The 13043-nt window shown below is 39.1% G+C and overlaps 1 long non-coding RNA gene across 1 annotated transcript in view; it reads right to left on the reverse strand.

Annotated features, from left to right (window-relative positions):
* Nucleotides 1–211: 211 nt before the first annotated feature.
* LOC139045227 (uncharacterized) overlaps nt 212–13043 on the reverse strand; it is a 67526-nt gene continuing 54694 nt past the window's right edge. The window contains exons 4-5 of the long non-coding RNA XR_011503159.1: nt 9570–9768; nt 212–1652 (exon numbers count right to left, since the gene is read on the reverse strand). This is a non-coding gene — a long non-coding RNA (uncharacterized lncRNA). The remainder of the gene's footprint in view (nt 1653–9569; nt 9769–13043) is intronic.

A 13043-nucleotide genomic window follows, 5' to 3' on the forward strand; every position in this document is an offset into this window, starting at 1 on the left:
AAAACTTTCTGTTTCTCCTCATTGAAACTTGGCCAATCTTGTCAGCCCAGTGACAATGAAGAAAAAAAAAAAGAAACACTTTTAATAGGATTATATGATTGGGGAGTAGAATGTTGTTACAGATGATTTATTTTGAAAGCTGATTTCGTTTTAGTGGAAACAAGCTCGACCCATTACACCAGAGGCTGTGGTGCCAAACACAATCATTTCTGGTTTGAAAGATGTGATGGCCTTTTAATGTGGAAATTTCACAAGGTTACAAAGAGGAAAAAAATTAAACTCCTTTCATATAACAAAGTCACTTTGGGATATGGGTTACAATGCCCTGACAGTGTCCAGACACCCTGACCACATCGCCAGTCAGAAAGGTGGATCAGCTTGATTTACACCATTTCTCAATTGTGTTTCTCTTATGCCTTTGAAATAGCCTAATAGTTTTTTACCAAAATAAATAGAAAGTGAGATCCTCTAAATGCTGGAAGTATGCAGGGTCAGGCAAGGACAGGAGAGATAGAGGAAACAAATACAGGTAAAGAAACTTAGTCTGTGGACCTCTGTGTGCGTGTGTGAATTCTCCTTTGCCAAAGCAATCTTATTTGCTTACTCAGTTTGACCAGACCAATAGCTTGTCATTTAGCCCATGCCAATTTAATCTGGTGCTTTGCTTTCACCGGGTTCTATACCACCTTCTTTTTTTCCCTATAACTTTGGGGGATTTTCAAGGAAATAAAGACTCATCAAATCAATTTTTTAATGTGTTATAGGATATGGCTGAGATTATCAAATAATGATGGCTAGGTTTTGATTCTGCCATATTTTATCAGGTCTTATGATTCTTTGCCTATATGTAATCCAGAGTGAAATTCTTAGAAAACAGTTGGTGGGATAAGGAGAAAGTAATTCCACTGGTAAAAATCACTAAATTGCAAAAGATCAAAAATTTAAACCACTCTGAAGTGAACTGAATGTTTGTCGTGTGGAATGCATCTCTCTATTCTTAAACTAGGCTCCATCGCTAGCTGGGAAGGAGGCTGCCGTAGGGGGAACACAGCAATAACAATATATCAGCATCTGTTAGAACCCCAGCTAGAAACGAAACCTTTTTGTCCTTCCAGTAATTGGTTGTTATTTTTTTTGCCTGGCATTTGAAATACATGTCATCTTGTTCTTTTGTGACTGGAAGGGGAAAGCAGGTGAAGAAGAAGCCATATGATGGCAGGGCTCCTTGCAGAAGTTTGGCTGACAAGATTTTATTGCATTTGGTGGAGGCAGCACAAAAAGACACAGATCTAAGCATTCAAGGGTTTGGGACACTGGAAGGGAAAGGTATGTGCCTTTTGTTGGAATGAAATTTGGGGGAATGAATTGGGAGTCTGAAAATAAGCAAAGAAAGATTTGCATGCCCAGTATTAAGTTTAAACAAATCCTAGTTAGCTCCTGGCAGTTCCCACTTACCGCACCATTCACTTAGTACTCAGGCCAACTCAGAACCCCCAGATCTGCTAATTCCGTGTGGTGACTGTAAATGTCTTTCCATTTTCCTTTTTTGATTCTTCCTTTTCTGTTCATTGTCACTTCAGTTCTCATATCAAAATATCTGCATGGATTATTTTGCTTCTCAGCATCAATTCACATAGCAGGACACGTGGGCACTGTAAAATAAAAGCTGGGCTCATTATGGATAGATGTAACTAGTGCTTAGGAAAAGGGCTACATTTATTGAGTGGCTACCATGTTCCAACTATTTCACATAATTACTTAATCCTCACAAAACCTTGAGATAGATATTATGATCCCACTTTGCAGAAGGAGAAATTGAGATGCTGGGATGTAAAGATACCACAGGTCCATCTACTCCAAAGCCCATGTTGACCCCACTAGGCCCTTCTGCCTCCCACCTTCACTTGAGATAAAAGCCTATCCATCCACCTGGCTGAGGACTGGACTTATTCAATGATATGAGCCTAGTTACTTCTCTTTTTAGAATCTCGGAGTCCTTGGTTGTGAGACTTTGGGGAAAGAGTTTAGACATCTTCAGATGAAAGACAAGTGAAGCATAACTTTCTCCAGTCAAACATGTGTTTAATATATATGACAAAGTGCTTTTAGCAATGTAGGTTTGTTCAGCGCATAAGCCTCTGAGACCAATAATAATAAAAATAGCATCTTGTATTTATATTATGTCCATAGTTCTTTGTGCCCTTTCATGTATATTTTCACATTTAATCCTTCCAACAACCTTATAACTAAGAAATACAGAGAGTATTATTCCCATTTGACAGAGGAAGAAGCTATGCGTTAGACAGGTTAAGCAATTTGTCTATGATTACATGGGTAAGCAAGAAACAGAAGTCTAAAACAGAGCTAGACTTTTCTAACTCTTAAACCAGTTCTCATCCCTCCACGGTAGAACACCGGATTCAGATCCTGCTTAGCACTGGTGCTTGAAGGAAACTGTGCCATCTCTGAGCATCCCTCTATTATTCTGCTTATCACATTGTATTAAAATTATTGGGCACTCATTTCCATATCTATCGACAGTGAGCTCTTTGAAATAAAGAACTCTTTTCCTTTCTTTCTTTTTGGGAAAAAAAGACATTTTCTTTTATTTTCTAAATTGAACAGGGTGCAAAGTCTTAAGTCCCACCACTCAGAACTGACAGTCCACAACATTTTGATACATTTGCTCTGTCATTCATCTCTGTATTTTTACCATCTAGCATAATGCCTGGCACATAGTGGTTGTCCAGTGAATATTGCTTGAATTTAACTGTGGGATCCATAATTATGGGAATGAATTAGGAAATTTGTTAACTAGTACAGAAATAACATATTTTATTTCTTTATTCCTAAAGTTGTCGTGTCTGAGGTGTTTCTAAAACATTTATCCATATTTTATTCTTTTATGGTATGATGACAATGGTGATCAGAGAAGGCTTTGTAAAATGACATCTCTCATTATGTTTCTGTTTTAAGGGTGAATTATACATGCCCCTACAACAATATCCCCACAGTGAATGAATCTTACGCAGTATTGATTAATGGCTTCTTCAGTTAAAAAGAAAAAAATGGTTTCTTCTTAGATTTCAGTAGTTGCTAAGACTGTGCAGTCTACACAGGAATAAAAAACTGCATGAAACCAGACCCCAACTCAGAGGGCAAGCATGCACACTGCACCAGAAATCATGCTGTTCCAATCCAAATGCACTAAATCCTTCTGTAATGTGCGGTCAAGGAGTTAAGTTCTAAAGGAAAATGCAAACAGACTAAAGTGGAAACCATATACGTCTGTCTCCTTCAGCCTCTGAGGCTCTGACAGAACTCTGTGGAGGAAGGTGTCTTAATGCTTCACCCAGTAATGATAGCCTCACCAAGTGCTTCGAAGGAGTTATGCAGCAAGGGCCAAGTTTGGGTTTGGAAAAGAGAGGAAGCAAACTGACTCTGTGGTTTGTTATGAGATCCTGGGAGGAGCTTTGAGCATTACGAAGAGTCTTGCCTCTTCCAGTTCTTCCACCCTCCTCCTCACTGCCTCATGGGTTCATTCTTTTTCATAGAAGCTTTGCAGCAGGAAGGGTAAGAAAGGCCAGCTGGAGCAAAGGACCCCTTCAGCTCAGGTCTCCTTTGGCGTGACCTGTGACTACAGCCTCAACAGTAGATTGTGAGACTAGAAGCTCTCTTTCATTGAGTCTGTCTTACTGAGAGGAAAAACTGCTTTGTGTGATGACTTTATGGCAAATGCTGGCAAAAGCTTTGCCCTGCATACTGAAAGAGAGACATTTCTAACCGCAGCTCATGAACCACACTTATTTACTCTGGCACATGCCCACTATTTGTTCATAGGCTTTCTGTCTCTACTAATGCATTCCAATTTTGGAGGCTAAATCATTGCCAGTAGTTTCCAGGACATTCCGCTAGGCTAAGCAAAATCGCCCTAAGCGGTAGTCAGAAACCACTGGAGTAGTATTGTAAATACAGACTATTTGCAGAAAATGAAAGATACCAAACATCTTATCATTTTTGTGCTGCAGAATTCCATGGGTCATAGCTTGCAGAAAGTCATGCAAGGCACTAATAAGAAAGAAGAGCAGTGTACAAGGGCTTTCATCCTCACTAGAACTCAGAAATTGTGCTTGAAACCACTCTGAAAGTAAGTCACAGCCTAACATGGCTGTAAGTGCATACCATGGCCACATTCAGGAGGCATGCTAGAGATTAGACACAGCCTAAACCGTAGCAGACTTTTGCCTGGTGTGGATTTTAAAATGAACATAGGATCTGAAAACAGTGGAGCAATGCAAGAAAGAAAATGGTAGTCTTCATGGGCTTCTTAATAACCATTTCTGCATTCAGTGGGAGCCATCCCAGCCCCACTGAAGTCACCATCTTGGGACTAATGATGGCTTAATGCGTCACGTTGAATAATGCTGGTTTTAAGATCTGAGATAACTGGGAAATTCTCCATTTGTAATGAAACCTCCCAGGACAATTGAGCTGCCATATTCCATATTTGCTCCAGGCAAGGACTGAGGAAAAGATACATTACATGATATTGCTCCTCTAGCCATACGTCTTTTGCCTGTTCTCTATTAGATTTGTTTCTAACCAGAGCAAAGACTTTATTTACTCCTGTGCATTAATAATGAATAAGAGTGTGCATTATACATTCATTAACTTTGATATCAGCTCATCAATAGGACCGTGATTGTGTTTGGAAAGAGGAAGGAAGCTCACTTCAAAAGCGAATGCTCAATATCCACCAAAAGTAATGATTTTCTTTTGAGGTGGCTAAGGAGATTCTTGCAAGTACTTATATGTTTTACAATACTTCTTGAGACTTATTGAAACAAGTGTCTTTCATCCTAAGGGTGAAGCAAAATTAAGTTGAAATAAGCCACAATTAAAACTCCATGTGTCGGGTTAGGAGGCAGAAGAAAGGGTATACATATCTCTAGCCATGTGTATTCTGTTAACATTTCAGGCATTTTAACTTTGGGTAGTGGACAGCGAGAAGTGGGACTAGGTAGGAACAAGGCCACCACATCAAACTGATAGTGGGGTAGAAGGAACATTTGACACCTCCCGCTTTCTCTGCCCCCTGTCTGTTTTTAATTTGGCAAAATCATTGCCGTCTGGAGATTGTATATTTTAAGTTGCCTCTCCAAGCAACACAGAGGTACAGTGTCAGGGAGCCTGATCTCAGAGCCAGGCAAAGAGATGCAAAGGCTATAAAAGCCCCAAGCCACAAGAAAGACAGAAAAGGAACAGGGTGGGGTCCTGGCTAAAATGACGTTAGCCTGTACGGCGTGTGCAGTAACTGGGAAGATGGCACTGGGAGACATAACATTTCTCTTATGGTGAGTGTAAGACTTTTTGTATTTGTGTTTTAAAACATTAATATCTCTTTGAAAGCTCTAAAGGTGATTTCCTGGGAAATGTGAACCACCATGAAATTTTACTAGAAAAGAGATCCCACAGCAAGAGACTTCAAAGTGAGAACATTTGTCCATCATAAATATGAAAGTAATAGAAAAGGGGATAAAACTGGTGACAAAAACTAAAATATGTGTTGCACATGTGTACATGCATAGAAACATCATGATGCTATGGAGCACATAACAGTGACCTCCAGAAAAAGAATTCTGAAAAGGTACATGCACCCCTATGTTCGTCGCAGCATTATTCACAATAGCCAAGACATGGAAGCAACCTAAGTGCCCATCAATAGATGAATAGATAAAGAAGTGGTAATATACACAGTGGAATACTACTCAGCCACAAAAAAGATAAAGTCTTGCCATTTGCAACAACATGGACTGACCTTGAGGATATTATGCTAAGTGAAATAAGTCAGACAGAGAAAGACAGACACTGTATGATCTCTCATATGTGGAGTATTAAAAACAAACAAAACAAAACAAAACCAAGCACATAGATACAGAGGAAAGACCATTGGTTACCAGAGGGGAAGGGGGGTGAGGGGAGGGCAAAATGGGTGAAGGGGCTCAATTGTATGGTGATGGATGGGAACTAGACTTTTAGTAGTGAGTATGCTGTAGTATGTACAGAAGTCAAATTATAACCTTGTATACCTGAAACTTTATAATATTATAAACCAATGTTACCTCAATAAAAGTAAAGAAAAAAATTACCCTCTCTACATTCCCTAACACAGCTTCGCATAAGTCACAGATGTGTTCGGGGGAATTTCAAATCCACATGCTCTAGGTATTGGCTTTTACACATACACGTTTCTAAAACACATACACATCTATAAGATGAGCATGATAATAGTTTCATCTATAGAAAAAGTATGAGGCTCAAATGAGAACAAATTGCGTAAAGTGCTAAGCATGGTGCTTGGAGCAGAGTCAGTACTCAAAAATTATTCTCTGCTATTATAATTTAGAGACTTACATGATATGGGAATTTTTTAAATGTGGTGCAATATTGATAATCAATAGCTCCCTCTCTAGAAGGGAATAGCCTTGAGCCTAATTTAAAATTGTTTCAATCTTTTTGTTTATTTCTCATATATATTTTCCCCTGCTCAGGTGTATTGAGCACTCTGTGAATTTAGCATCACTGCAGATTTGAATACTACTGTAATAATCTCTTGACAGTGTTAACATTGTGCTTTTAATAAAAGGAAACAGCAAGAACAGTGTGGGCTCACACAGAGATCTGCATTGCATTTGAAAAAAAGAAAAACAAAACATTCTGAATGGCATTTCTGCACGTTTTATCACCATTTAGAGGAATGATAAAACTGCCTATTTACTCTTTTGCTAATAAAGCAGATGTTATTACCATTCTGTAATGTATTTACCGCTTCACGTTCCCAGAAAAATCCCTCCTTACTTATGCCTCTAGTTGCAATGCCGTTCTTTCTTAAAACTGATCAATTGTGACTTTAGATTGTTTTTCTTAGGCATTTTTCTGTATTTGTTATTATTTCATAGCTATAGGAGCTGTGAAGCTACCTCAAATGAGAACATAATTAGTATGTACAGAGCAGAGACTCATGGCGGGTGTGTGCGCATGCGCGCACACGTGCATGCGCGAACGTGTACTTGAGCCAGCGCTGGAAATCCTATGCTCTATGTGCATTTATGCATGTGAAAGACATGTATTTCCAATACAGAAACTACATACTTATTAGGAACCAACCATGGTGCTCTTGATTCTCACTGAAAATCACTGTAAGTCACACGAGAAATTTTCCTAAGAGCTTTAAGCAGAGCCTTGCCCAGTCAATAACTCAGTGAATGTGTCCTGGCTGGGCTATGGAGATATTCAGAAAATCTTGGATTGGGATAGCAAAAATGAAACAGTGTCAAATCAACACTGCTGTGGGCTTTTTTTTGTTTGTTTGTTTGGCTTTAGTCGTTGTGTAATCAGAAATAAAACCTTGCCGCTGTTTTCAAAGGGACAGTTAGAGAGCAGAATGAAGATTTGATCAGAGGAGTATAAACACTTAAAAGAAAACAGGCACGGATTGTGAGATTACATATTCTAAGTAGGAATCAGCTGCAGGCACTTCTGAATCATTTGTCTTTCTGATCTTTTAGGAATCAGCCTGTAGGCAAACCACCGGGTGAGGCTGAGGTGGGGAGTGCCTGGGTGAGGGTGCCTGTGCACGTGGGAGGGGTGCCCAGCACCCTCTCTCCATGCCAAACACCCCACCCCCCCAGGGGGGAGAAAGATATGTATGTATAGTCCTTGGTCTATAGCAAGTTAGGGATGTTCTCCAGCTGTCTCACTCCTGCCAGCATCTCCTCCCTCAACAATGATGAGACCTGGCTATGCAAAACGGATACTCTGACTCTCCCAGGCTCAAGGGCTGGGCCTTCCTTACTCAGGAAGGTGTTTGTAAATGTGTGTGATTTTAAGAGCACTAAAAAATGTCTATGTCATCAAAATATTACTCCCACCAATTTGCAATATATCTCCTGAAACTTCACTACTAAAAATTTACATATTTGATAGAATACTGCTACCTACCTGTGGAAGTGTAAACCCCTACCTTCTACTTCCATAGTAAAAGGGACAGTGTATTAAACTGCCTATACCCATCCTACTGCATTCTAATTAGATTACCGGATAACATCCTCCTCCCTTGGAAAGCAGAAATAAATATCCAGTGGGAATAGGATATGAGGCAAATAGAATTTGATAGGAAATTTGGTCAACATGAGAAGTGAACAAGATCCAGAGCATACCAGCTCAGGTGAGGGCCATAATGAGGGGACTTTGAGCAATCAGATTACAAAATTACACCTCTAGGCAGGGGAAGTAGGAGAGAGGAAGAGCCATTCCAAAATGAGTAAATATTGCCAAAGAACCACTTACCAGCATTTCCTAAGGCTGGTCCTGCTAGAGTGTAGACCTTCCAGCAACATATATTGTGAAAAATCTCACCCCTCCACCACAAACACATACCCCTGCTCTGCCTGTCTGCCCCAGTTTCCCCTCTGGGAAACATAGTTACTAGGGCAGCTTCTAAGGGTTTTTTGTGAGCCACTCATGGAACAAGAATGCTCAAGCAACCTAGAGTTCTTCAACTAAATGATCGTGTCTCAGATTTCCCATTTCTGAGACCCAGGCCCCCATCTTGGCACACCAATAAATCCTTGTCATATTGCTGGCTGAAAGACAGCAAGTAAATCTCTTGAGAATTACAGAGCTGTGCACAGCTACTCAGCGTAAACTTGCCAAAAGAAGATACAGTTCTTTCTGGGTAATTCTTTCCCATAATTAGTAATAGGTCATTGTTTTTATCAGAAAAAAATATGTATCTTTTTCTGTCTTATCAACTCTTTACCTTCTTTTTGCAGGTCTTTCTCCTTTGAAAGCACTGCCAGTGTTTTTGGTGTATAATATATAATATGACCTATTAAGATTACCCCAATGTAATTGGTTTCCTGGAAGACCAGCAGCCTGGTCTATCACCCCACCCCCTCCAACCACCTGATGCCACTACATTCAAATCCCGGAACGTCCCTACCCACTCGGGCCTGCGGGACTCTTGGGGCAGTTGCCCAGGCTGTGTTTCACAAGCGGGCCCTGGTACTCCTGGGAAAAGAGTTGACTTGACTCATCAGAAAGGGGGCTCTCTAGGTTTTGTAATGGATTTCCTAGGGGGACAGGTAAGGTAGAGTTGATGCCTGAAATAGGAAAAGGGATAATTATGAGGAAAATTTTTCTTTAGCTATTCAATCCAGTCCCTTGGGTTAAGAAGGAAATTAGGAGCCTAGTTTTCCCGAAACATTCTTAATTTTGATAGAAGCCTGGAATTTTTTTTAAAAAACCAACAACAGAGGAGTGTCATCGACATTTCAGGGTCTATCAGTGTCTTACAATAAAACTGACTATTCAGTAATAGTATTTTTAAAAGATGTACTTTCATTTTAAGTAGAGAAGTAAGAAAAGGAGAGAAAGAGAAAAACACACTTTAGCCACTTCACCTCATTCAATTTAATTTTCCAAGCAAACTACAAACAAGAATGATAAAGTCATTCAGGCTCTGTTATCTGAAATGTTCATAACGTTTTACTAAGTATGTAACTTACTTTCATGGCAACTGCATCAGGAAGGCAAAATCCAGCAGAATTATCCACAATTTACAGATAGGTTAAGAAACAGCCAAACAATTAGATGAAGACAATTTACTTCTGTCACTAGTGGTTTGGTCTCCATGGTCCCACATTTTTAAAAAGTGTTTTTTGAAACATTGAATTGATTGGTGCTCTGGTACGATGAGGACACAGCCTTAGATGAAAAAAACCAAGTGATCAATTTTCCAAAATTAAATAATGAATCAATAGTGGTGCTCCTACTAGAATCAGCCAAAAAGTATTGTTGTAGAAACATGTAATCCCAGAAATGTCATTCCATTTATCAACTCAGGAAAAGATTTACTTGTGAACCACAGAGATTAAATAGTTTTAACAGAGATTATATCTAAGGCAACCACCCAAATTCACCTTTCAATTACTCATTCCCTAGTGGCGCTCTAGAGACATTAGGTATCTTAGTCCAGAAATACGCACGTTCCATGGAAATTAAGTATGTTGAGCTTTCCATTCTCTGCGCTAAAATTAGTAGTCAATAGTAGACTCTTTCTACCAGATACTATTACCAAGAAAAAAATGTCTCCTTGAGATTCTTGTGGATTAGATAGACCAAGCTTTCCCAGTACAAGGCTGTGCCTCTGAACAATTATGATGCTGACCCAGCAAAAGCAATGTCTGCATTTGGTCTCTGGAATCTGAGGAGGAAAACTAAAACAAGTGGTCATTACTGAAGGGGGTTTCAATAATTGCTTTAATGGGAAAGAGTGATTTTATGTGAAGGTCTTTGTGACAACTCAGGAAGAAACAATCAAAAGGAAAACTGTTTTTACAGCTTGTGACAAGGTAATACCAATAAATAGGAATGGCGCCTTGATCATTTATCCCAGAGACCCTAATACTGAGGTTGACCATATAATTTATCGTCCAAACCAAAATTCTTTAGAGAGTGAAAGGGGTTGCAGTTAACAATTATCCTGGAACAACAGGTGTGAACTAGGACATTTCGGGCAAACAGGGCAAATGATCACCCTACTAACACTGGAAAGGAGATTGATTATACGAGAAGAACACTGACATGGGGGGCAGGTCTAATTAATATTTAATATGAAGGGGATTTTTATAAGGAGTTTAATACATGCTCATTTTAACTATTGAGGTTAGTGATGTCCCAGTCATGTCTTCTTTTTACTGATCATTAAATCAGTAAGTCTTATTTTGTCAAATGATAGGTTAATTTATATACTTCAGGCATATAGAAAGTGACATTGATTTTTTTTTAACTCTGGAAACCACTTATTAGAGCATAATAATGCCCTTGTCTCCTGAGCATGAATGCTCATTCCATGGAGAGTAAGCTCCTTACCTGGAAGACAGGAGTTCTCAATCTATCTTTTAGTATTATAGTATCTCAAAGCTAATGTTCACCCCAGATCATCTCGGGGGATAAAAGACCATTGTTAGCACAGACCATTTGGCACATAGTAGGTAGACAATAAATAGTTGTTGAATAAATGAATAAGTTCTCAGCAGAATTATTTCTTAAAAAGAAATACGAACATCTATGAAAATCATATATTTATTTTTATTCAGCTTTTCCTAAACAGTTGCACTAGGCTCAGCAAATTATTATTTGGCCTCTCTTTAGAAATTACAGCAAACAAGTTGCCATTCAGAATTTACAGAAGAAACAGTATCTCTCTATAGAGCCCACCAGCTTAAGAGATGAATCAGCTTTGCCCTTCTTTTAGTATTATTTCTTGTTAGTTATTATTTATTATTTGTTAGTATTAAAAATAAGATAAAAGATATTTTCTCGCATTTAATTGAAGTATTCTATCCCTCCCTTGAGTAGGACAGTCATCTTGAAGAAGGAATTTGATGTTGGTGTTGAAGAAAGCTCATCAAAGGCTTGGCTATGAAATCAGAGATGGAAGAGCTCTTTTTTTAAAGAAATTTTTTTAAAGATTGGCACCTGAGCTAACAACGTGCCAATCTTTTTCTTTTCTTTTTCTCCCCAAATCCCTCCAGTAGATAGCTGTATATTTTTAGTTGTGGGTCCTTCTAGTTGTGACATGTAGGATGCCACCTCAACATGGCCTGACGAGCAGTGCCATGTCCATGCCCAGGATCCGAACTGGCGAAACCCTGGGCCACTGAAGCGAAGCACACGAACCTAACCCCTCAGCGACAGGGCCGGCCCCAGGAAGAGTTCCAAAAGCCTGTTTAGAAAGACTTATAGAAGAAGGCAGGAGAAACTTGAATAAAGGAAGCAAAAAAAACTTTTTTAAAGGATAGTTATGTAAGATGCAACCTTTGGGGGAAGCTGGGTAAAAGGTACATGGAACTTCTCTGTACTCTGAAAATACTTGTGAGTCTATAATTATTTCAAAATAAAAAGTTAAAACAAATTCTTTAAAAGACAAAGAAATGAGAAGTTTGAGATGGAGAAATAAACTGTCTTAAGACAAACTTCGTGTCCTTTGAATATGCTCAAAGAAGCTATAGTGAACCTCTCCATGTTCTTTCTTCAACATTCTGCAAATATTTTTGGAGCACTTTTCTCTCTAACAATCGTTCTTCTAAATGTTGAGGATACTGTGGTAAATAAGACATCATTCCTGTTCTCATGGAGCTTACATTTCAGAGCAGATATAAAATAAGCAAATAATGGTCAGTAGATAGGTGCTGGCCCTGTGGCCTACCAGTTAAGTTCAGCACACTCCACTTCAGTGGCCCAGGTTTGGTTCCCCGATGCTTACCTACACCACTCGTCACCTGCCATGCTGTGGCAGTGACCCATATACAAAATGGAGGAATAATGGCACAGGATTAGTTCAGGGTGAACCTTGCTCAAGGACAAAAAGAGGAAGATTGGCAACAGATGTTAGCTCAGGGTGAATCTTCCTCAGCAAAGAAAAATAAATAAATAAAAAATAATAGTCAACAAAATTTTGGCAAACCGAATACAGCAATATATCAAAAAGATTATACACCATGATCAAGTGGGATTTATACCAGGGACACAGGGATGGTTCAACATCCACAAGTCAATCAACGTGATTCACTACATTAACAATATGAGAAACAAAAACCATGTGATCATCTCAATAGATGCAGAGAAAGCATTCGACAAGATCCAACATCCATTTATGATAAAAACCCTCAATAAAATAGGTATAGAAGGAAAGTACCTCAACATAATAAAGGCCATATATGACAAACCCACAGCCAACATCATACTCAAAGGACAAAAACTGAAACCCATCCCTCTCAGAACAGGAACAAGACAAGGGTGCCCACTTTCACCACTCTTATTCAACATAGTACTGGAGGTGTTGGCCAGAGCTATTTGGCAGGAAAAAGAAATAAAAGGAATCCAAATAGGCAACGAAGAAGTAAAACTCTCGCTGTTTGCAGATGACATGATCTTATATATAGAAGACCCCAAAGAATCCATACAAAAACTATTAG

The sequence above is a fragment of the Equus asinus genome, chromosome 1, assembly GCF_041296235.1.
Source record: "Equus asinus isolate D_3611 breed Donkey chromosome 1, EquAss-T2T_v2, whole genome shotgun sequence".
NCBI lineage: Eukaryota > Metazoa > Chordata > Mammalia > Perissodactyla > Equidae > Equus > Equus asinus.